Source organism: Pinus tabuliformis, chromosome 3_1, assembly GCF_031772625.1.
Source record: "Pinus tabuliformis cultivar Carrire ecotype Pingquan chromosome 3_1, CPIR1, whole genome shotgun sequence".
Lineage (NCBI taxonomy): Eukaryota > Viridiplantae > Streptophyta > Pinopsida > Pinales > Pinaceae > Pinus > Pinus tabuliformis.
Genome location: NC_142301.1, coordinates 852,043,422 through 852,065,336, shown reverse-complemented (window position 1 = coordinate 852,065,336; position 21,915 = coordinate 852,043,422). Strand labels below are relative to the sequence as shown.

General features: G+C 34.0%; 1 pseudogene; it reads right to left on the bottom strand.

The window, feature by feature from the left end:
- Positions 1-19,741: 19,741 nt before the first annotated feature.
- Positions 19,742-21,071, bottom strand: LOC149190214 (chalcone synthase 7 pseudogene; annotated as a pseudogene).
- Between the last annotated feature and the right edge of the window lie 844 nt (positions 21,072-21,915).

The window sequence follows — 21,915 nt, the reverse complement described above, 5'->3', positions numbered from 1 at the left end:
CTACTAGAAATTGACAATAAAAGTATTGAAGGTTTTTTCTTGTAATAGGACAATTTTTTTCTAGGAAAGGAAGAAATGCCAATACTACATAAAGAGACAATTATAACCAAAATGGGTTTCAAAATTTCCATTCGTTCAACCAATACCTCCAACAAATTAAAATATACTTCAATAGAAGTTAGATTCATTACATGTAGTTGGAAACTTGTCAATACAATGAAATTGAGATATATTTAGACATAACAGAGAAGCATGCGGTAAATGTGAATGATAAGAAAATTGTAAATGACAAGGATAAATATATTATTAAATGGAAATATTTTGAGGAATATCAACATCCAAAAATGAAGATAAAACTAAGAACTGGGTAATAAGTAAGGGAACACTTGAGTGAAATGTATGAACCATCAGATCTGTATTTCAAAATATGACGTAAAGAAATTTGTTATTGAAGATTTGTAATTACACATTATATTACATATTATTTAGAGGTCATCATGTAACAAATTATCCATGTTATATGAAATATCTAAATCTTTCTTTCATTGTTTAATTTTCCATCTTCTTATTGTCTATAACATGTTTGGGAATGGGAATTTCCATTATCGCCTGTGGTTGGGATGAACGAATGAAATCCTGCACACCCAGGTTCAATTCTCACAAGTGACATGATGGATATTGACAATATACATATATTCCTCATATGGAATATATAATGGTGTACTTATATATATGTGTGTGTGTGTGTGTGTCCCATTACTTAACAATTATTTATTAGTCCATGAGTTCTTGGATACACGATGATTGGGTGCACTGTTAAGGCACTTCTAGATGTTAAGTTACCGGTTCATTTCCCTTCCCTATTTGGTTGGTATTATTGGACATGATCATGATGCAAGCTCACTAATTCCAAACTTAAAAAAAAAAAAAAACCTGTTTGAGAATGGGTGAAGTATCTAGCTTAAGTAGAAAAGATCAAATATGAAAGAGAAAATTACAAATTCTAGGTTTTCATCATTACCCTTGGATAATACTTCTTGGACCTACATGAAAATTTATATGCTTAATGAACATATTGTGACACCCCTATATTTTTCTTTTTCAGAAATGACTATTTTTATACTTTTAAGTTATTGTTGAACTTAATGGCTATGGAAGATAGAATTAAAACTATGTGATGGTCTAATTATGTTTTATTTTACTGAACTAATAAATGAGTTAATTGGAAATATTTAGGAAAGAGGACTAGAATATTATAGACTTCTTCTGAACTTATAAAGATTTGTTAGAGGTTAAAATCCACATGGTGGACATTCCCAAAATGTCTCCTAAAAATACCTAAGAGAAAGTTGTTAAAAATAATATTAGCATAATGGGAGACAAAGACTATGTTAATCACTTAGCTAGAGAGAAATGCTAAGATTGGGTGAAAATCAAAATAAAGCACAATGAGAGAGAAATATGCGCTTTATAGAAAAATAAAAGATATTTTTCTTAAATTAAAACAAAAGGCCTTGACAACTAAGGGATGCATACCCTTAAAGCATGATAATAATAAGGAAAAGTTTGCTAGGAAGAATCTATAAGAAAAACCACTCAGGAACAAAAGAAGGTTGTTGATTCCTAAAAGGAAAGAAGGTTTGAGCTTGGTGGGAATTGTTGGAGACAATTCATGGTTGGGTGGAATGTGCTCTATTCCTAAATATTCCCCAATCATATAATCATGGTCAAACATATTTCTGTTTGTATTTTATATGATGATGTTGGAATATTTTAAGGTTATTACAGTGAGAATGCAAATTGAGTGTTGAATTTTGAGAATCAGTTGTATATGTTACTAATATTTCATGCATAGTTTTATTAAATTATAAGAGAAAAATTCAATTAGATACGTTATTGTAGTGATTCTTATATTATGAATCTCTTAATAATCCATGTCGTATGGAAACGAATAGATGAAGCTACACATAAAGAACTATATGTTTATGCAATAAGGTATACATTCGTAGATAGAGTATTATCAAAGCAACTAATTATGGTTAGACCTATGATAGTATATTGTAATGTAAGTTTAGATTCAAGAATGAGATAAATTGTACCTGCATAGTCAAAATATATTTCTATCAGATTATCTCGAGCTAGTGGGTATATGCTCTGAACTATGCATGGGTATACTAGTTAACTAAATTCTGTTAGAAAGATCACCCAATAAAAATGCAAGAATAGAAGTTTATGATAGATCATATAGGTATTTGTACTATATAATTTGTGGAATCAAGACCAAAACTTTATATGCATATGTATCATATACCTTTTCTTCTATAATTTATCATTGGGATTTATGTCTAAGGAAATAAAACTCAATTAATTAGTTACAATGCTCTAGTTATATATTCTTGTACTCTTACAAGATTACCTATACATGGAAGTATATTGTAGATAAAACAAAAGATTCAACTAGTTCATGTAAACATGTTCTATATTGTTCCATATCTTACATAATTCCATTGAAAATACTATGGAAGGATTTATGCATAGAGAAACTTTAACTATTTCTACAGATAAGGATTAAAGGTAGAATAAGGTTATATTAATTTCCAAGAATGAAACCATGTGTTATAGTGGAATACAATAACGAACCATAGGTAAGAGGGATAATTATACCCTAACCTTTTACAATATAGTTCATGAAACTTAGTTCCATTCTAAGTTTAGATCAAACTAGACATTTGACAACCAAGTGGTAATGCAAAAGGAAGAGGGAGACTATATATTACCAAAATCATTTCAAAATTTTGAGGTTCATATACATGCGGTACAATAGTTAAATGATATGCAATGACATAGACTATACAATATCTCTCTCTCTCTCTCGCACCCCCCCCTCTCTCTCCCCCCCCCACTTCTCTCTCTCTCTCTCTATATATACATATCAAAGAAGTTTTTTTTTTCAAGGAATGATATCATGAAAGGAAACATGGAATATCTAATGTATCCATTTGAACTAATAAAGGATTAATTATATTTGTGAGTCTGGTAGAATGGAAGGACTGGTTAGGGGAGGAGATATATACTTATACTTAGCATTTTAATGATGGTAACTTCCTCAGTTCTTTTACAAGGCTTTTATAATGTTGAATAATACCTTTGATATTATATGAGATCAACAATTGGGTTTAATGGTTATAATATCCTAATGAAGTTATTAGGACTATTAGTATTACCTATTAAATTTCATTAAGTATTTCAAATACAACAACGAACGAATCATAGAATAACTTAGGACCAAGTCCTTTATATTATATTATACATGAATTAATAATTTAACTTTGTCTAAAACAACAGAATAATAAATCATATACGAATATAAAAGTGTAATGAAATATCGAAGAGTATTTACAATAAGCCATGCAATATATGAATCCTATACTAAAATTGTATCACCATTGATTAAAACCATTAATTAATATACAAGTAAATATTGGGTGACAAATATAAATATGTAAAATATTTATATGAATATATCAGTAATTGGCATTCATTATAGTAATTTTACATTCCATATGTATCACCTAGGGATAAATTGTATAGTCAGATAACATAAATAAATAAAACTATATGAAAATATTCAAGAACAGGTAATTAGCTTGGATAAAGACAAATGTTTATAGTTGTTAAGGCCAAGGTTGTAACATATGTAAACATCTAAAAACCATGTATGTTTTGAATAAGGTCACAGAAGAAATAAGAACCCTGACTTGGGTTATGAATTTCACATTCAAACTATAGATTGCATGCCACAGTAGCCTCATACATAGTGTGAATATTGCAAAAATGGTTGACCTATAAACAAATGAATTTGTCATCAAGGGTCGAGCTAAGGAGAGAACCCTGGAAAAAATCACACAAACATCTCAACAGAAACATGTTCTTTTTCTCATCGTAAGAAAAATACTAGTAGTGAAAAAATCGATAGAGAATTAGTATATGGAAGAATGATAAGAATACTTATGAAAATCAAATCAAAATAAACAATTTCACTAGAAGTTTATACCTAAGTAATAGTGCACAAAGGTTCTTCCTCACCGACCTAGAGATTTTAGGAGGATATGTTAGGAGAATAAAATGAAAACAATAATATTGAATAGAGAAGTATGATAATGAAAGAACTAGAGACAAACAACCCTGAAGCCTTGACCATGAGTTTCCATAACTAAAATGACACAAAATTTCCCTATTTAACTAAAAAGAAAAACCCAAATACATTACATAAAAGTTGGGTTTAGATACTTATAAAGTGAGATAAAATCCAACCCCTACCGCCTAGCTATCAATGACACAAATAAATACCTCAAAAATATAAGAGAAAGATGTGAAAGTTTGGATCTTGCAGTTAATGACATTACATGGTAGTAGGACGATAAACCAAGATTATATACTATGAGATTACTTGCGTTCATTGATAAGGGGGGGTAAAAAACTCTAGGTAGTAAAGGTACCTAATGCCAAGAAAAAAATTAGAAGGCACACCTATGAAATTAAGCTCATAATCTAGCAAATATAGTCTCAAAGTGCCACGGTGTGGAACAGTACTCTAGCTGCTACAACCAGAGGAACAAATGAAACAATAAGGAGATAAAAGGATTTTACGTTTAATTAGAAACCCGAAATGCTTTATCACTGTTGGATCTAAACAATGAAATCTATATCACCAATATTGCATCAGCCAAAGGAGCCATGTGAATTCACATGGGACATGATCGAGGGGCCATTAAAAATAATTCCAAGTGTATTGTGTGGGACTAAACAATAACCACTATATTCATATATATCCCAAATGGATCAATAAGTACACACAACATAAATCTATTAGGTTAGTAGTTGGGACCCTTAAATATCATATAAATGGACCAAAACATGGATTGATAATGTGACTAATTATTGCACCACCTTAGGTAGCCTCATGATTATACTATCTAATTATAGGAAGGCTTGGTCTTTGCAACGTATAATATTTTATAAGGAGTAATTGTTACAACTATAAAGAATGACATTGAGCACACCAAACATTAGTGTAACTTAAATTATTATGATATGTTAATACCAATGTTGAGAAGAAAATGAATGGGTTAATAATGAACATTAGCTAACTCAGAATGAGTACCATGAGGGATGGTAAAATAAGTGTACATGATTAAAATGAGAGAACACATTTCAGTGGATAATGTTTTTTGGAACTAAAAATTTATGTGAAAAGGGTTTCTTAGAAAAACTACTTGAAAACTCTTTAAAGTAAATGCTATACATTAAGAGAATGAGGTAATTATCTATTATAGTAAATTAAACGAAAAAGCAATTAACTGTTGTCGGGTACTAGTAGTAGAAAAAATAGGAGGAAACCAAGTTTAACTTCCAAAGGCGTAGTCGTACCCTTCATTATCAGACAAGGGTTATTGGTATAATGTTGGTCACAGGAAGGTTAGCACCCTGGCTAGCTTGGATATACCTAACCACCTAGGCACAGTCCTGACCGATCACAGAACTCTAAATATTATGTTGGAAATTATAACTTAAAACCCTTGTCAACATTCATAATCATAGATACAAAATAATTGTGGGAAACTATATTTGTAAAACCTTGCAAGCAATGTAACAAAAAACAAACATCACCCTTACACATGCACAACTAACATGTCCCAACAAAAATAGAAGGGGAACTTCCATATCAAAGATATATCACTAAAAGTAAAACCCAAAAAAATTTATGGACATATAATAAATACACAGAAAGGACACTTCATTTGTTAGGCCGAAGCAACCATTACCATTTAAATGAATATACATAATACAACAATTCAAGAATTGTTAAATCCTAATAAGGGCACCCAAAATAGTAATATTATTTGCAAAAACATTAACAACATAAACTAACTCGAGAATATTAGGGCTATGCCCTAAAAAGAAACCCTATAAGACCTTCGGGACAAAGGTAACGAAAACTATTAAACGTAAAAACTCTAGAAGGGAGCTAGTGACATAGCCATTATAAGTCAGAAGCAAGCTCGAAATGAGGATAAAGGATAATTGTGCACCTAAGAAAGAAAAACCATGTGTAAGCCCAATATTCAGAAATGACCAAATTTTCCATCAAATGAGAAGAGTTGTCAACTCATCAAGGTGTGAGTTATAGATCGTACATGTGTTTAAACCTACATCCAAACAAAAAGACATCATACCCACACTAATGATGAAACTATAACAAAAGAAACAAGTGATGGAAATAGAGACCCTTTAGTTCTTACTTGGTGGTTCCTTGACTCTAAGCTATAAAACTAAACTCTCAAAGGGAAATTGGGAAGATCGATTAAAAGAAAAACTTGTTTAACCCTAGCAAGCCATGAAAACTATAGTGAAACTGTGAGCTGCGAGAGTTTTACTTGTGAGCCAAAGTGGGAACCAATAACCTCATGACCTAGGGTACCTCAGTTAGCAGGACCATTGTCAAACTATTGAACCTAAAACAACAGGGATCAAACTCAGTCTCACTATAAAAATGTAAAGAAAAACAAAAGAAGTATAAATGGAAGATGTATTGGGGCTCCCCTAAGGACAGAGCATGGAGAAATTGTGATGCAGAGAGGGTTGGTTTCAGAAGCCTCTGTGTGACATGCGGCATGCAAATGACCCAAAGAGCAAGGGCCAAAAATAGGTGGTTACAACTTAACCTTCCTAAAAGTAATAGAGTCGTTGGATTGAAAATCTACTTGATCAATGGTTGGATCTTCTCCAGGTGGAATATCTTTAGTGATCAAGATAGTGTGATTAGTTGAACAAACCCCAAATCTAGCGCTCGCCCCAATGGCATAACTCTTGACGTGACGAAATCATTAAAATAAGTTAATGACTATCAAGTCATTTCACTAACGTAGCAAATGACAAAGGAACCTTTGTTTGGGCATAGATATACTATTATATCTATTCACTATATAAATAAATCAAAGAAACATAGTGTAAGGGTGTATTTCCTCATCATAGTATATGGGTCATGACCCATGATTAAAAAATTATATGATGATAACTTATTTAATATTGCATTGCAAAGTCCCTTTAATAAATGATAACGTAATTTGGAGAATTTGCCACGGAGACGTTCAGTACTCTGTAAAGTAAAAACTATATTCTTTTGTTATGCTAGTGATGGAAGTTACAGTCAACTTACTATATATATAAAATTATATATGTGTTCTAAAACTATGATACATCATTTCAATATTTAAAAGGAATAAGTAATTGGAGAAAAAAAAACAATTACTAAATAAAAATAGTATAAAAAATGTGTAATCCATTTAATTTTTAAATAGAATTAATACACAATATAATAATAATAAATTCAATATGTGTTATAAATAAAGTATTTTAATATGCAAGGCTAAATAATACTGATGTTTATTTTACAAATATACTAATAACAAAAAAACATTTTAATGTGACATTGTAGTGCATAATTAGTTAAATAAAATACTTCAATGTCAGTGATGTATGGAGAAGATATGGTTAAAATATTTCAATTTGTTTTACTATTTTATATTTTGGTCAATTTTCAAGTTAAACTTTTAGGTCAATTTTATATATAATCTAACAAAAATTTGTTGAAAATACAAGTTTAATATGTGTGTACACAATCAAAGTACACAAAAATATTGTGAAGGTTTCAAACCCATTTATTTGTTAAGAAATGCAATATATATATATATATATATATATATATATATATATATCTAATGTCAAGATGAAAATGTTTCAATGTAAAAATATTTATGTTGTGAAAGAGATTTTCACCTCAATAAATTTGTTTTCTCTCTGTAATTGATAGATTCATAGTTAAAATAGATTTATATTGGTTAATAGTTTTTAAATACTACATATCGACTTCATATTAACAATTGAAAAATGTTTCAATGTAAAAATATTTATGTTGTGAAAGAGATTTGCACCTCAATAAATTTGTTTTCTCTCTATAATTGATAGATTCATGGTTCAGATAGACTTATATTTGCTAATATTTTTTAAATACTACATATCAACTTAATTTTAACAATTGAATGAGTTATACATATTTTTTTATTAGGAAATGATTGAAATTTTTAACTTTTTAATTACCTATATCTAGTTCACATAAAATTAGTTTATTTAAAGTGGACATTGAATTATTTTATTTATGGTAATCATCATCATCATTAACCAAAATGATAATTTTTATATTAAATTTGCATTGGGAACATAGTTGATCACCGAGGCTAGCTCAAAAAAATATGCATTGAAATCATCATCATCATCATGTTGATATATATATTCATTGGGAACACAATTGATCATAGTGATGATTTTTCATTGTTAAATTTCATAGGAAAGCCACCTAAAATTAAAATTCTTCAAAATAGATCATAATCAAGTAAATAACTTGTTTAACATTGGTTACTACCCACCATAATTTAAGAAAGTATTGGCATAAAAAATGATTAGGAATAAGATGGAGATAAATATACCTATTTATGTTTACCTCAATACTTTGACATGTGAGAATAAAAGTGTAATTGTGCACACCTAGTAGTTACTTCCTTATATTGTTTATGTTTACTTGAACACTTTAACATGCAGAAGTAAAAGTGTAAATGTGCAAACTTAGTACTTGATACTACCCACCAAAAATTTAGATAACTCCTTATCCCTTATGCAAATAACTTTTCCACTTCACACATGAATTTGCAAATTTTCTAAAAACATAACATCCACTTACATTGTTTTTTTTCCATAAATCCTTTACTTCATCAATATCTACTTTTCTATGTGAAATTTGATGTTTCTAAAAATAATGTATAAACAAATTCATATAATACCCCCTCAACATTAAATATATTAATCAATGCATAAAAAAAGTGAATAAACGCGGCCCAAATCTTGTTGTTTCTATTCCTAATTTGTAGGGATTGAAAATGGTTATCTGGGTTAGGAACAGATCATTAGATGGGTTATCTCAAATCCTTTTTTACAGTCAAAGCTTGGAATTTTATTGTGGTTTTAATTATGTTAGATTTATTTTATTTACTTTGTGCATGTGTTATATTCTTTACAACATTAGGTATTGTATGTTGGGTTGGGATTTAGTGGAGTTTTTATATTTTTAGTGTGTGTTTCATTATAATGCAATTTTGGATAATAAATTTAACTAGGATTAATGGATTAAGTTTTTAGATATTAGAGAATCTTATAGTATTATAAATAATGCAATTAACACAATGCAGATTAAAGGTACAATTTGATATATTACCTTGTGTATTTGGTTAAAGATATTTGAGAGAAACCTCTCACCAACCTGTATAAATTTTATTATATTAAGTATATTTTTATTAAAAAAAAAAAAAAGTTATGTATTATCATATTTTTAAAAATGTACAATTTTGCATTTATAATTCAAAAAAACATTATTTTACTGTATCAAAATAATCTACATTTCTTATAACGGAAGGAAACGAGAATAATTTCTTATAATTGACGGAAAAAAGATAAATTAATGGTTTGAGAACCATTGTCATACATAAAGAGCTTCATGTCATTTCACAATTTGACATACACCCATAATTTAATTTAAGAAGTGAAAAATAATGATTTATATATATAAAATATGTGATTTTACTGAGTATCAATATTAATCTTATTGTGTTTCTTAATGTTGTTATTTTTCTTAATATTATTGTTTAAAAATATTAGTATTTTTATAGAAAATTAATTAAATTGAATGTATTTAAAACTAAATTTCAATATTATCGAGGAAAAAACGACCTCGGTGATAACCTAGGGCACATCATAGAGTTAGTGCCTAGAGAGTTGCTGGTAAGAAATAAATGTCGGAAGCTAATGTATGGGGCAACACCAGGTTCAGTTCACACATAAGACCACGGTGTAGAAGTTTTGAATAGACGGTGGATAAGTCTTTTGTGGTTAGAAAAAAGCGCTTGGGTTTATACGATGTGTGAATGGGTTGAAAATTTTGTAAAATTTGGCATTATGTACCATGTTGGTTGAAATTCACCAAACTAGTAGAGCACTAAATCTGGTATAAAGTAGGCATGAGTGAGTTGGTAGCTAGGATGCTGGAATGACTAGATTGGGAGGAAAATTTAGTAGTTTAGGTAAATATGGAGATAACTAAATTTTGAAAGTCATAGATAAAACCTGTAAAATTCCAAGAATGCAAATTTGAACTGTTAAGGTCATTTTTACTCACAGAGACTGCATATCAGTTATTGAAGATTTATTGTGCCATCAAGAGGACATTTTTACTCACAAAGACTGCATACCAGTTATTGAAGATTTATTGTGCCATCAAGAGGACATTCCAGAAATAGAAACACAAGAAATTAATGAAATCAAAACCTCTGATAAGTCAAAACTAAGTCTAAGATCAAGGACTAAAAATATTAGTCCTAATTTTATATAAGCGGAATAGAATTTGCAAGAGTTAAGAGTGGTTGGTTGTACTAGTTGTTGATTATTCAAACGTGGATGGTGGATTCATGGTTTTAGCTTGAAAATGGTATGAAATATGAATGAATTTTTTTTATATTTATTTTTTCTTGACTTAGTATTTAAAAAGTGACATGTTAATTGATTTCACCCTCCTCTCCTCAAGGTCCATCCATTAGTGATGTAAGTGAGTTTTATCATTAGTGATGTAAGTGAATTTTATCATGGCTTGGTATTTCGAGACTAAATGCATAACAATGGCATATTTAATGAGGTAGGGATATCAAGGAAGGATCAGAGAGAAGAAAACTCATTGCTACATTTTGATGAGGATTCATTCCATCAACACATTTGATGAGAATGCATAATAGGTGATATGTATCACTGTGAATTAATTCTTGTTTGACAACGCCAAGTTTAAGAAACTCATCAATTTTTGAGAAATTTATGTTCATGACTTCTATGTGAAAGATATACTATGTAATATTTATTTTCAATAAAAAATAGTTGATATATGGAAAAATAACTTTAATGATCTTGGTAATATTGGCAGACATGTTAATTGATTTCACCCTCCCCTCCTCAAGGTCCACCCATTAGTGATGTAAGTGAATTTTATCATGGCTTGGTATTTCGAGACTAAATTCATAACAATGGCATATTTAATGAGGTAGGGATATCAAGGAAGGATCAGAGAGAAGAAAACCCATTGCTACGTTATGATGAGGATTCGTTCCATCAACACATTTGATGAGAATGCATAATAGGTGATATGTATCACTGTGAATTAATTCTTGTTTGACAACGCCAAGTTTAAGAAACTCATCAATTTTTGAGAAATTTATGTTCATGACTTCTATGTGAAAGATATACTATGTAATACTTATTTTCAATAAAAAATAGTTGATATATGGAAAAATAACTTTAATGATCTTGGTAATATTGGCAGACATGTTAATTGATTTCACCCTCCCCTCCTCAAGGTCCACCCATTAGTGATGTAAGTGAATTTTATCATGGCTTGGTATTTCGAGACTAAATTCATAACAATGGCATATTTAATGAGGTAGGGATATCAAGGAAGGATCAGAGAGAAGAAAACCCATTGCTACGTTTTGATGAGGATTCGTTCCATCAACACATTTGATGAGAATGCATAATAGGTGATATGTATCACTGTGAATTAATTCTTGTTTGACAACGCCAAGTTTAAGAAACTCATCAATTTTTGAGAAATTTATGTTGATGACTTCTATGTGAAAGATATACTATGTAATATTTATTTTCAATAAAAAATAGTTGATATATGGAAAAATAACTTTAATGATCTTGGTAATATTGGCAGACATGTTAATTGATTTCACCCTCCCCTCCTCAAGGTCCACCCATTAGTGATGTAAGTGAATTTTATCATGGCTTGGTATTTCGAGAATAAATTCATAACAATGGCATATTTAATGAGGTAGGGATATCAAGGAAGGATCAGAGAGAAGAAAAACTATTGCTACGTTTTGATGAGGATTCGTTCCATCAACACATTTGATGAGAATGCATAATAGGTGATATGTATCTTGACAACGCCAATTTTAAGAAACTCATCAATTTTTGAGAAACTTATGTTGATGACTTCTATGTAAAAGATATACTATGTAATATTTATTTTCAATAAAAATAGTTGATATATGGAAAAATAACTTTAATGATCTTGGTAATATTGGCATTATGTGCCTATAGCATGGCCTATAGAAGTGTAACTTGTGATAGGAAGATGTATTATTAATCAAATTTATAAACAAGTAATTATGAGTAACGAAATGGAACACATTTGAAATTTTATATCAAATGTTTCATAGCATCAATTCCATGATGGAATGTATTCCCATTTTAGAACTATCTTTGCCCCACCTTGTGTTTGTTACCAAACAATCTTCACTTTCACATGGAAAATATTAATCACGGTGTATTGTCCTAATTATTGCCTCATTTTTTTTATATTTTGTTTTTTCAATGATGATAAAGTAATATTCAATAGAGAGAATGAAAATCAACAACCAATAATTTCCCAATGCATGGAGCTTAATATTTTCTCACTCAAATTGTGCCCCATTTTCGTTTCCCACCATATGGCCTCCACTACATTTTCTATGCCCCTGCCTTTGTTGTTATCTAGAACCCATCTCTATTCCCCATTCTTCTTGATAGAATAACCATTCCCTTTCCTCTTCAATAGATGCAGGTTTTTCTACATGCCCCTTTCTCTTCAACGAAAGTGCATGCTTAAGGAGTTGTCAAATTGCAACCAAACTCTCATTAACATCAACCACCATGACACTTCCTCTCATTAATCTGCATCAACTACATACTTGATTATAATTAAAATTCAAATTGGATGCCTACCTATTTAACTATATTCAAATTCAAATCTAACATTGTCCAATGAACTTATGTTATATATATATATATATATATATTAATGGTGAGATAGTAATTTTTTTGAGTAATATAGACAAGGTTTAGATACCAAGAGGATATTTAAAGTGGAATCTATCTGAGAGGATATTTAGAGTGGAATCTATCTGAGGGGTGTTTACTCTTTGAGCTTATCACAAGATGTTTTCATGTCTTTAGGAAAATGAAACTCTTTGAAAAGGATAACAAACTATTTTCCCAACTACTCAATTAGAGCCCACAGAACCTAAATCAACCACCTTTATTACAATTTAACCTGATCTAAACATGAATATGAAAACTTGAACATGATCGTGAGTCTACCACCATTCACTATAATTCAAAATCGAACTCCTTGACAATGATTCTTAATTTAAGTGTTTCGATTTTAAATTTTAGACAAATGTAGGATGAAATTGACCATGTTATGATAAGGGTTCTATGTCCTTGTACAACTTATGGTAGGGCGAGATAAAGGTGATCGATGTAGGGCCAAGCAACGAATTTGATTTTGAATTTCAGTGAACCAATTTTTTTATGGCATACTAATGAGAGGAAAAACGTTAAAAACGAGAGTTTGATGAAGAGTTGATAACTCCTTGAATGTGCACATTGGTCAAAGGGAGAGTGGTATCCACTTAATTAGGAGTACTCACATCTAAGGGAGGCTGTTTGCGATGAATGGAAATGAGGGTTTGATGGATGGGAATATGGTGGTTTTGGATGAGAAAATGGGACATAGAAAATGAGGGCATGGGAGGTTTGGCAACGAAAGTGACCCGTATCCCACACCCTTGCCTCAATGTAATTCGATGTATGCTCCAATATTAATGAAAGATTTGTGCATACATTTCTATCCCAAAAATATTGGAATATTGTTACAATTCGTAGGAAATCCACCTAAATTAAAATTCTTGAAAATAGATCATAATCATGTAAATAACATTTTTAACATGGATTATTGCCGAGCATAATATAAGCAAGTATTTGCATAAAAAATTATTAGGAATAAGATGGAGATAACCCATTATCATTTCATGTTCCTTCCATCTTTTTAATTTTTATTCTTGATTTTAGATAATAATTGCTTTTTAGATGCATATGCATGTTTAGGATAACAATATAGATATTGTGGATCTGGAAAAAAAATTATGTTCAAAGAAATTCTCATGACATAAATCTAGACACATCTTTTGCTTATTAACATTGTAAAGCATTAATAACATTGTTTGACTTTATTAGACGTTCCACACTTTATGTCATTAATTTTATTTTATTTTTCCTTAAGTTTTATCGCAATGATGGGAATCTATAATTAATTATCAGCCCACCATATTTTATATTTGAAAACTTTACAAGGTTTATTGGTTTCAACTTTTATAATTCTCGTGCGGTATTAATTATGGTAAAGTAATTTATTATGAATGGATATGTAAATGTTTAATATGTATAAAATTATTTTTCTTAATATTATTATTTCAAAATATTACTATTTTATACCAAATTAATTAAATTTAATATATTTAGAAATAAATCTAAATAGAATAAAATTAAAATCAATATGTTTAATTGAATTTAATATATCTAAATAAATCTAAATATAATAAAATTAAAATCAATTTGTTTAATTGGAAGCAAATCAAAGCGAAGCATTGCATTGCATTTCAGTGCATAATGTGAAGGGAAAATATTCCGAGCAAATGCTTAAGTTCAATCAATGAGAAAGAATGTTTTATTTACCTGCGAGGGAGTCAGTCTTCCTTCAATCACTGCAGCATTGCAGGGAAACTCTCATGCCCACGAGCTCGTGTTTGCGATGTGCAATCGATGGTGGCAAAAAATTCTGTTAAAGGCGATGGGCTAGCATGTGCGACAAGCGGGGTGTTTATTTAAACGTGCCTGGGAAAATGTACGATGATGAGTTGTGACGAGATAATGGGAGAGTGGAAAAACCAAAAATCGAAAAATCGACTAAGTATGGGAAAGTGCGATGAGTTACAGGAAGTGTCAAAAAGCTGAACGAGTCAGTGGGCCGATGTGCAAAGCAACGAGTTGGGTGAACCGAGGCAACCTTTGGTATTTTTGGTGGTCAAAATACATGGTCGGCCTGGGCAGGCCGACCCACCTTAACTCTTGAGAGAGGTGTATCTATTGGATATGACTTGGAGGAGTAAAGGCATCATCTCATCAAGTAATTCAATCCTTCTACGACTTGGACAAGCGAGAAAGGAGGGGTGAGCGATAGGAGCAGGCTGAGATTGTAGGTGGATCGGGGGCCAAAACACTTGGCTGAAAAAACAGAAAATGAAACCGAGGTGGGGTGCATCTAAACGAGCGAATTGTGGTGAGGCGAGTATGAACAAGCAAGCCGTGGTGGGGCGGCCCTACTCGGACGAGCTGCAAAGGGGTGCGTCGACCCGACGAACTGCAATGGGGTGCCTCTGCCTGGACTAGCTATAGGAGGGGGGCATCTTCCTAGCAACCTAAACAACATAAGGGCATAGCTAAATGAGGGCGACCCTGAATGACGGAAGGGAGTGGTTGAACGAGGGCAACCCTGAATGACAGAAGGGTGCGACTGAATGAACAACAGGGCGACCCTAAAGGAAAAAAGTGCGTGGCTGAACAAGGGTGACCCTGAATGATGGAAGGGTGCATCTAAAAGAGGGCAACCCTGAACAACAACAGGGCGACCTGAGGTGGGCAACCTTGAATGAGAGTCTGAACTAGAAAATTGGCAGTATTGCAAAGGTGAACTTGGGGTTTCCTAGCAAATTTGGGCAGACTCTAACCAAGGAGGTTTCCCTCCCAATAAAAGAAGATTTTATCCGTTGTGCATATATTTATGATAATGATGATGATGAATGTTTTTGCTGTGTAAAATAATGATGAATGCTTAGTAAATTGAAGAAAATATTCTAAGTGTTGAATGTTAGGTGTAGCAAGTACTAGAGAGTATTAGTGAAAAGAAATTGGGTAGTGGTGCCGCACTTGCCTATGTGTGGTTGAAAGACTACCGCCAGGATAGGGGTGTGACAACTGGTATCAGAGGCCTGATTCAAAGAATCAAGAAGTGAAGCAGATACGCCTTGCACTTTGTGACAAGTGGTATCAGAGCCATAGTCCTTTGAATGATTTACAAAAAATTGAAAGTTTTACAGGGGCAAGTAAAGGGCCAAGTTGAACGATAAAGAAGTGTATGGTCTATATTATATCATAAAGGAAGCTGATGGCAAGTCAAGCAGAGGAACCTCAAGTTATGATGGGGGAATCTAGTAGGGATGCTGAACCAATTCTTATGGATCGAGTTGTGGATATGATTGAGGAATTGGCTTCTGACTTAGCTTCGGTGAAGTCTAAATATTTCGAACATTGGGATATGGCAGCAAGGTTGCAAGTTGAGAACACGAAGTCAAAGGAATATTTTGAGGGCCTCAAAATCTAATACGAGCACACATAATGGTTGTATGCACAAACAGATAAAGAAGTCAAAGAGATTGGAGCTGCAAGGGACTAAGCTTTGACAAAAACCTTAAAGTTGTTGAAGGATCTTGATGATGCTCGAAATGAGATAGCGGTTCTGAACAAAGAAATCAGGCAAGGTTCTGGTGGAGGAGTTGCTCATGTGAAGTTAAAAGAACCTGATTCTTATGACGGGTCAAGAAGTGCAAAAAAACTTGGTAATTTCTTATGGGATATGGAACAATAATTTGGAGCATTTGGGGATGTATGATGATGAGGCCAAAGTGAAGGTAGTTTCTTAATTCTTGGCGAAAGATGCTAAGATGTGGCAGCGAATAAAGATGGACTAGATTGCCAGTGGTGATGCTGAAGAAATCACTTCATGGGATGACATGAAGAAAGATTTGCAAGCAAATTTTAGTCAACAAGACAAGACATTGGATGCAAGGATGAAGATGAAATACATAAAGCAAACATGAATCCTAAAAGCATAACAACAAGAGTTCTCAACTGTACTTTTGGAGTTACGTGATACGGCGAAAATGGGCAAGGTGTTCAATTTCATTATAGGATTGAAACCTTGGGCACACAGTGAGGTGAAGAGACAAGAGATTATGACACTTGAAGAAGCTTTTGCAGCAGTTGATCACTTGGTAGAACATTATTATGAAGGAACCAAAGAACAAAAGAAGAAGATTGATAAGCCGAAAGAGAAGTCTACAAAAGAAGAGCCTTCGAGATCATATGACAAGTCAAAGATGAAGAAGCCCTTGAAGTGCTAGATTTGTGAAGAACCACATACGGTGAAGAATTGTCCTTCAAGAACAAAAGTGGTAGCGATGGCACAATCCAATGCGAAGAAGAAGAAAGAAGAAAGTTTTGTTGGAGTTATACAGCTTTTGGGAGCTGCAGTGGCTACGGAAGTGATCTCACGAAGAGATCCCGAAAAGAACCACCTAGAATATGTGGAGATGAAGATTGGGAAATGAACTTTTCTCACCATCGTGGATAGTGGTGCAACTCATAACTTCATGAATGAAGATACTGTGAGGAAGATTGGGATGAATTTTATTCTAGTTCAAGCATAATTGAAAGCGGTGAATTCTCCACCTGATTCTGTGATTGGTGTAGCTAAGAAGATTGATGTGAGCATAGGTGAATGGATTGGGAAAGTTGATTTCATAGTTGTGCAGATAGATGAATATGAAGTTGTACTAGGCATAGATTTTATGAAACAATTTGAAGCTATGATAGTTCCACACATGAAGAAGTTGTACATTTATGACGGGCGTGAGGAAGTACCCATTGGTATACCAACCATAGGGGCTATGATAACCGAATGTAAGTTGACAACGATGAATGTGGAGGAGGTCAAGCGAGATGAGGAAGTCTATAAGAGGTTGTCTTGCACAGAGGAAAAACTTATGGAGAAGTCATAGGTGATTAGAGAATTTTCTGATAGTATCTTGGATCTATCAAGAAGACTAGAGGCAATTGAGATGGATGAGGATGCTAGACTAGATGATCAGATGGAGAGTCAGGAAGCATACTTGCAGAGATTAGAGGAGGAAGATCCTAATCGGTGGATTGAGCTAATATGTGAGGAAGAGGGAGAGCCGTTGGACTCCACTTCCTCCCCCTCTTCTTAGAATGACATGGGGATGAGGCTCATTGTTAGCTACTCATGGCAGTGAGTCTCCAAAATTTTGAGCAGAAAACTGGGGTGAGATGGACACAATTGGTAGAAGTGTGTAGAGATGAGTCATGATGGTGTAGGGGCATGCATTCTTATGGAGGAGATGTATGGTTGGATTAGCTACCCAACTAGTCACCAACATGAGGGGTACGAGCACATGATTTTCTTGCAGAGTTTGACATATCGATAGCACGAGGCAGGTCAGAGGTGGGCACATCTCGATACCCATACAAATACATATATAGATTGGTAGTCTTGGTGATGGTGGTTTCTGGGATGGTGTTGTCAAGGACGACAACTATTTAGAGTGGGGGAGTATGTCAAGCCCACGAGATGACACTTGTGATGTGTGACGGGTGGTGACAAAAACTTCGGTTAAAGGTGACGAGCTAGCATGTGCGACAAGCGGGGTGTTCGGTTAAACATACCAGGGAAAACATGCGATAATGAATTGCGATGACGAGTTGCGACAAGCCAACGGTAGAGTCGAAAAACTGAAAATTGGAAAATCAACTAAGTATGGAAAAGTGCGATGAGTTATAGGCAGTGTCAAAAAACTGAACGACTCAGTGGGCCAATGTGCAGAGTGATGAGTTGGGTGAACCAACATGACCTTTGGTATTTTTGGTGGTTGAAATACATGGATGGCCTGGGCAGGCTGACCCACCTTAACTCTTGAGAGAGGTGTATATATTGGATACGACTTGGAGGAGTAAAGGAATTATCTCATTAAGAAATTCAAGCCTTCTACGACTTGGACAAGCGAGCAGGGAGGAGTGAGTGATAGGAGTAGGCCGAGAGTGCAGGTGGACTAGGGGCCAAAGCACTTGGCAAAAAAAAAAGGAATCGAGGTGGGGCACGTCTGAGCGAGTGAGCTATGGTGGGGTGAGTCTGAACGAGCGAGCTGTGGTGGGGCGAGCCTGCCCGTACAATCTACAGAGGAGTGCATCTGCCCGATGAGCTACAATGGGGTGCCCCTACCCAAATGAGCTGCAGGAGGGGTACATCTTCTTGGAAACCTAAATGAAAGAAGGGAATGACTGAATGAGGGTGACCGTGAATGACAGAAGGGCGCGGATGAATGAGAGAAACCCTAAATGATAGAATGGTGCAACTAAACAAACAACAGAGTGACCCTGAATAAAAGAAGGGTTTGATTGAATGTGGGTGACCCTGACTGATGGAAGGCCACTACTGAATGAGGGCAACCCTGAACGACAGTAGGGTGAGGCTGAATGGAGGGTGACCCATGGTCTGCAACCCTAAACGATTATCCGAACTGGAAAATTGACAATTTTGCAAAACTGAACTTCGGGTTTCCTAGCAAAGGATATGAATGTAAAAATACTTGTAAAATTATATTGTTGTTATCATTTAAGTAGACTCTAACTATGGAGTTGTCCCTCCCATTAAAAGATTATTTTATCCACTTTGCATATATTTATGATAATAATGATGATGAATGTTTCCACTGTGTAAAGGAATGATGAATGCTTAGTAAATTGAAGAAAATATTCGATGTGTTGAATGTAAGGCGTAGTCTGTACTCAAGAGTATTTGTGAAAAGAAATTGGGTAGTGGGGCCACACTTGCCTATGTGTGGTTGAAAGACTACTGCGAGGATAGGGGCATGACAGAAATGCTCTTGAGGATGATTGTTTCGACAGTGAGTCCCGACCCGAATCCAAACGAAACTCCCACATCTAATCCCTCTCCCGTTGTGGAACAACGATTCTGCAGAGACGACTAACTTAACTCTTCCAAGATGAAGAGCACGCACGTGCTCCACATGTTTCTGTATACGCTCAGTACTTGCCTCATTGCTCTCAGTTTCTTGGGATCCAGATTAGCTTTTCCTCCACCTGATCCAGAATGGAAGAGCCTCCTGGGTGGGTAATCCAGAATAATTGGTTCCAGTCGGAGATTCTGAAGTGATGGAAGGCTTCCAAAAGAATCTTTTATATGTTGTTGGAAATGAGTCCGAAAACATCTTTGATAAAGTGGAAGGTAGGGCCTGCCTCTCTCAAGTGACCGTCGATGGCTCCATCGCTATCAGGAAGAATGGTCTGTGCAATCCATAACAGCTTGAAACAAGGCTTCTCCACTTCTGGTATGGGATCGACTCCCACAATGAGTGCGAATTCACCATTGCCAAAGAGAGCTTAGCCGACCATGCTATAAAGGTGAGTGTTGAAGGGGCCACAGAAGGTAACGGCCATGATTTCGTTGCAGATGACTAGAACCCGAGCTCCCGGTTGTTATTTGCCAAATACTTAGCGACACAGAGAACTGTGCCTCCAGCGAAGTAGCCCTGTTGGTACATCATGACTCTCATCATGTCGGAGTGGAGAACTAGAAGATTTTTTAGCTGATAGTCGGCTTCAGGCATGTTGACTCCAATGGTAGTGTAGAAAATGACATGAGTGATCTTGCATTTCGGCTGACCCCATTCCTTGATGGCCTTGGAAAACGCTTCTTTTCCAAGCTTGGGCACCTCCACCACAACCATGTCCTGTCGTGCATCCAACGTCGGCACCATGTGGTCGCATAGATTGGTATTCGCCTTCAAAATATCCTATGTCAAGTACATATATCTCTTCTTTATTCCCGATTTGTCGCCTGCAAAACACACACAAGCACACACGCGTGAGATTATAGACATATTTTTTTGTGATCAATGTTATTGCATACAATTTACAAAAATGAAATTGAGATTGTGATTAGATGGGATTTAGTTCTTACACATTCGTTGGAATTTGCGCTTGAGCTCTGTCATATGCTCGTTGTTGGTGATGTGGAAGTAGTAATCGGGATAACTGCTCTGGGTGACGACATTGGGGGGATTGGAAGTGCTGATAGCAAGGATGGTGGTGGGGCCATCTACCCTCTAAGCCTTCCTAAATGACACTAAATCCAAACCCAAACTCCCAGTCCCTCGCATTCTTGCTTGTTGTGCTGGTGTAATAATTAAGCAACAAAGAGGTGAGCTTTATGTGAGATGAAGTAGGCGATTTCTTCCTTGAATGTATTTTGGAGTGAGTATGAAGAAGTTATTATATAGCATGAGGTCCAAAAAGCATGTGGCCCCCAACTCCCTTGCCAAATAAGGGATCTTGGTCCAAGATTGGGAGCAAAGAAAGGAAGATGGAGAGAATTCATGTGCGAATGTAATGCACATGCGAGGAGAGGATAGGATAGGAGAGGAGAGTTGCATGGAGAAATATGCACACATCGTTACGTGTCATAATTGTTTAAATAAGGCAAGCAAGTCATGGAGAGAGACGACGGTATCTGACTCGATGTGCATTCTCCTCCAACGATCTCTTGTTGTTGTTGCGACAGAGACATTGATGTACCACATTTTCAATTCCATTTATGTGGAAATAGTCGTCCAGTCCTGAAAGTGCACTTCTCTTAGTAAACTTTTTCAGTTGTGACGTGTATTTTCTTCTTCTGTTTATGCATGAAGCCTTCCCACAGATGGATGCGAAGACAGATAAACAATGCAATCATTGCATAAATATTGCATTTTAGTGAATTAAAGCGATCATGGTGTGTGTGTGTGTGTGTGTGTGTGTATGTATGTATATATATATATATATATATATATATATATATATATATATATATATATATATATATATATATATATATATATATATACATATTTTATTTTATTCCCAGAAGCCATAAATTAACATCTTTGAAAACATGCCAACCATATAAAACAATGCATACAATCAGCATTGTGTTTTTGCTAATTAAATTATAAAATTTAACAATAT